The sequence below is a fragment of the Durio zibethinus genome, unplaced genomic scaffold (genome assembly GCF_047325235.1).
Source record: "Durio zibethinus cultivar Kanyao isolate XHJ-2024 unplaced genomic scaffold, ASM4732523v1 HiC_scaffold_277, whole genome shotgun sequence".
Classification (NCBI taxonomy): domain Eukaryota; kingdom Viridiplantae; phylum Streptophyta; class Magnoliopsida; order Malvales; family Malvaceae; genus Durio; species Durio zibethinus.
In genome coordinates, this window is record NW_028322900.1 from 52,501 (window position 1) to 57,500 (window position 5,000).

Below are 5,000 nucleotides of genomic sequence, written 5' to 3' on the forward strand. Positions count from 1 at the left end.
GGGCTTTGCAATATTTGATTGATCACAATTCTGTATATTCCATTTACTATAGAAGTTCCGAGGGAGTTCATTAAAGGAATGTTTCCAATAAAAATTGTTTGTTCTTGCATATCCTTACTGGTTTTCAAAATTAATCCTGCGGATACATATAATTTAGAAGAATATGTGAGTGATTCATATACAGCATCCCTTTCTTTTATCAACGGTTCCACCAATTGATATGTTTCCACAAATAATTGAAATTCAATTTCTTGATCTGTATCTTCAATTTTTGGAAACTTATCAAGTTCTTCTGTTAAGCCCCGATCCATGAACCCACAAAATCCTTCAAATTGTATCTGATTCAACCCAGGTATTGTATACATTTCCCCATTTTCATTCCCGAGCATTTTGAATTTCCCATTTATCAAAAAAATCCCATTCTTTTCTCATTCTTCATCGAATCATATGAATCGATCTAATAATGATGGAATTGAATTTCTATTCTGTTTACTGAATCACATGAAATTTTATCTAACTCCATATACCATATAATATATATGGAATGTATGAAATGCGTATGAACGGAAGAAGAAAAATTATACTCAAATTTTAATTTATATTTATAACAAACAGCTACATAAAAGAATTGATAAATGCCATTTAGCCTTATGGAGTTTTGTATAGAATATCAAAAAAAAAAATAATAATTCAATTTCTACCATTATTATGATATTCCATATTCCAATCCGATTGAATACCAGAAAAATGAAATGAATTCCTGATTTGATCTGTTCGTTGAGATAAAGACAAAATAATCATAAAATATATATCGGGAGAGAGTTGATTTTTCTAGCACTTAATTTTTTCATAGATTCCATTGTTCTGTTCAAAAAATGATTCGCAGAGAAGAGAGATGTTTTTACCCATTTTTTAGTTTTTTATTTTTTAGTAGAATATTTAGAATATGATTGAAGTGCGTACGAAAAGAGGGCTTGTATTTATTAAACATATGCAGATATAGCATTTCTATTTATATATGTCTTTCCTCTTTTCTTTTTATTCCATTATAGCTCTCTAGTGGAGACAACACATGGCGTGCTCTATCAAAAATTCTATTTTTTCTTTAATTTTAATCTATTCAATGAAAAATTGAAACACGATAATTTCTTGCTGATTCCCTATGGACATCATATCTAGATAGATAAAATACCTCATTAGATAACTAGAGCTGTGTAACAACTTATGTTCGGGGGTTTACATAGACTCATAATTGCTGTTATATTATTATAATATAATTTATAATTATATAATTTATAATTGAAATTAAGAAAGTTTTTTTATTGAATTGAAAAATTGAAAAAAAAAATCAATACTAATTAGTTATGTATCCATTTTTATTTTCTTATACCATTAGAGAAAGACAAGTGAAGAAGAATCGTCCATAAATTTGCCGTCAATAGTTAATAGTTAATGGTTCCAATTTTTTTGTCCTGCATTTTTACTTTTGTAACTGAGAATCCACATTTTCTTTTTCAATAGAAAAGAAAAAAGAAAGGGAAAGTTTTTGTTTTTAGATATTGTGTGTCTTGAGATACTATAACCAATTGAAGGTATGGATCCAATCTAAAAATAAAAAGGGGATACTCTCATTTTTTTGTTTGTAGCCTTTTGGCGACATGGCCGAGCGGTAAGGCGGGGGACTGCAAATCCCTTATTCCCCAGTTCAAATCCGGGTGTCGCCTGATCAACAAAAAACGCGAAATCCTATATTCTGTTTTGCTGATATAACTCGACCAATTTTCTCCGGCAAAAACAAGTGTAAGAAAAGGACTCTTGATACTTTCTTGATTATAAACTTGATTATAAACTTCCGGAGGTTTTGTTTTCTAAAGTGTTGTAAATCCTTACGTCTAGGATTCAAGGAAAAACTAGAGTAGTGGAAGGGAATGAGTAAATCTTGATATGGTAGCCCCTCCCCTACTAATAGAGGGGCTACTATCGGAGTCTTGAATTAGATTGGATAACGGGAGTGTTTAATTAACTAATGAATGGTTGTAGAAGGGTTGGAAGATACTTTGTATACAGACTGATGAAAGTCTCTGAGTGTTCAGGCATCCAATCAATATTAGATTGGATGGATAATTGGCTTTTACTTAATAAGGGACACCAAAAGAAAGAAGAAGTCTTATTATTGCTACATGTGAGTAACATTCTTTTGATACTTCCAAAAGTGTTACTGCGTATTTTGCTTGTGCTTAATGGTTCTCGATTTTACTAGAAATCATATAAGAACTTGTTATAAGCGGATTTATTGAAGTGTTTCATCAACGGTGGTGTGTCAGAATTCCCTTTTCCTTTTGACTCTGCACCGGTAATTCCACTATTATTAGTGAACAATAATGGAAAAATTCCTTCCTATTTGTTTCATATTCATAGAAATTAGGGGACATAATACACATGGATATAGTAAGTCTTGCTTGGGCTGCTTTAATGGTAGTCTTTACATTTTCCCTTTCACTCGTAGTATGGGGAAGAAGTGGACTCTAGGGGTACTTCTAATTGGGTTGAGGAATCAAACCGTATCAATTGTTTTCTAGATCGTTTTGCAAAGCCTTTTTAACTATTTTATTAGTCTTCATTTCGAAATTCTTGGATTCTAGTGGAGTAATGTATTCTATGAATAATACCCTTTCAATCAAAATCAAACAAACATTTCAATAATTCCCATGTTCGTATTTCGAAAGTAAAAGGGATACGGATGATAGGCAATTTATTAAAAAAAAAAAAGAATTCTTCCTAAATTTTCTATTTTGATGAACCAGCTCTTACCAGAGTTATATATGGACAATGAGGGACAAGGAACCCCCCCCCCTTTTTTTTTTCTGTATTTGTTTGTTTTTATTTCCTTCCCTCTTTACTGTTACTGTTCAAAGAGAAAAAAAGTAGTTCTTTTATTTAATAAGATCTTGCCTTAGTGTAGTCACATATTGCACACTTACCCCCTGTTTTATTTATTATTTTAGGAATTTTATTTATGCCATGCTTTATTGACTCATTTCATATCATGGATCAAAGAAAAGAAGTTAAATTAAAAATCGGTTCCATGAAATGAAAGAATTAGAAAATCGTAAGACTTGCCTTTCAATTATTTCAGATTGATTGAAATCAACACAAATAAAATAGATCAAGCGAAGAAATAAAATTGAGATACTATGTACATTACATATATTTCATTACATATATTTAATTGATATCGACATGTATGAAGATACATATTGTAGATTCATCTATATTAAGCTTGTATCTTTATACATTACAATAATAGATATGGATAGTATGGTAGAAAGATTCATATTTTTTTTCTACCATACTATCGAGTTTGATAGGATACTGCTGATTCTAGTCCATTCATTTTATTTAATTTATTTAAGACGTGAAATTGGAATCCTTTTTTTCTTAAATCCTTGATAAAAAGTCAAGTTTCATTCAAATTAATCACTTTGACTGACAGTTTTTACGTATATTATAAGTAAAAAGGCGGTAGGAACTAGAATGAACAGCGCTGTAGCAATAAATGCGAGAATATTTACTTCCATAATTTCATTGTTTTTTTTACTTCGCAATAACTCGGGATTTAATCCCATAGAGATGATAAATTTGTCGCTTGTAAATTCAATGCGATGACTTACATTTCAATGACATCGAATCGGATCAATATCATGAATAACAATATCTAAGCTATCAAATCGATTCACCGTCGAGAATTGAATAGTATAACATAGGAAGCTCTTTTATCCACACCGAATACAAAATTGGATTCCTGGCCCAATCAAAAGAATTCCTTTCCTTTATTTCTATATATTCTTTTCCACTCTTTCTTTTCGATAATCTACCGCCTTCCTTGTACAATCATCTGATGATGTATCATCTGACTGCTTTTCCACTTTCACCGTTTACAAATAGTTTACAAATAAACCCCAACAAAAAATGGAAAGGAAAAAATAAATAAAAAAGGCTATCCTTGGGAATGAAATTCTTTCATTTGTATTCCCTTTCACAGAAAATGGAGGGATCAATTGATGTATTTTTTTTTTATTGTATCCGTCGGGACTGACGGGGCTCGAACCCGCAGCTTCCGCCTTGACAGGGCGGTGCTCTGACCAATTGAACTACAATCCCAGGGCAATAAAGAAAAGTGTACAGCATAGATATTCTTATGATTTCATTCAAGCCATTTTCTATTTAAATTTTAGATTCGAATCGCCGTGTTGTAACAAACAAAGGCGCGAGTGATATATTGATATCCATACGGGTATGCGCTTTAGTGAGAGCAACGCGGATTACTAGTTACTAGTAATCCTTTCGTTATTGCCAAATCGATCGATAATCAATTTTAAAATGAAAAAAAAAAAAGAGTCTTTTTTCTTTACTTTACTCTTTCTTTTCATTAAACTTTATACTTAATGATCCTGATATGAATCTAGATCATTATCAAGGTCAGAATTTATGGGAACAAATAAATAGAACAAATAAAAAACAAATAGCGGTAGGGATGGATATATCAGAAAATTGGACTTTTTTTATTCTTCCCTAATTTTTTTGTTTGGCTTTTCTGGAAAACAAAATACAAAAAAATGGGCATTTTATGTTATGGCGGATCAGCGAATTATTGGGCCGAGCTGGATTTGAACCAGCGTAGACATATTGCCAACGAATTTACAGTCCGTCCCCATTAACCGCTCGGGCATCGACCCAGGAAGAATCAATTATAGGTTTATTGATAATCCATGATCAACTTCCTTTCGTAGTACCCTACCCCCAGGGGAAGTCGAATCCCCGCTGCCTCCTTGAAAGAGAGATGTCCTGAACCGCTAGACGATGGGGGCATATTTGCCTGACCGACATCATACTATGCTCATAGTATGAACAGTTTTTTGAAATTGTCAATATAATGGAATGATATGACTAGATCCGAAAGCTTTTTCCATCTTTTATGATTTTCCATTTTTGATTCATGA

At 31.9% G+C, this 5,000-nt stretch overlaps 3 non-coding genes across 3 annotated transcripts; 1 reads left to right on the top strand and 2 right to left on the bottom strand.

Moving 5' to 3' along the window:
- Positions 1 to 1,652: 1,652 nt before the first annotated feature.
- On the top strand, positions 1,653 to 1,724 carry TRNAC-GCA (transfer RNA cysteine (anticodon GCA)). The gene has a single exon. It is a non-coding gene; the product is annotated as a tRNA-Cys (tRNA).
- Positions 1,725 to 4,087: 2,363 nt separating this feature from the next.
- TRNAD-GUC (transfer RNA aspartic acid (anticodon GUC)) lies at positions 4,088 to 4,161 on the bottom strand. The gene has a single exon. It is a non-coding gene; the product is annotated as a tRNA-Asp (tRNA).
- A 491-nt stretch (positions 4,162 to 4,652) lies between these two features.
- Positions 4,653 to 4,736, bottom strand: TRNAY-GUA (transfer RNA tyrosine (anticodon GUA)). Its single transcript has one exon. It is a non-coding gene; the product is annotated as a tRNA-Tyr (tRNA).
- Positions 4,737 to 5,000: the final 264 nt, after the last annotated feature.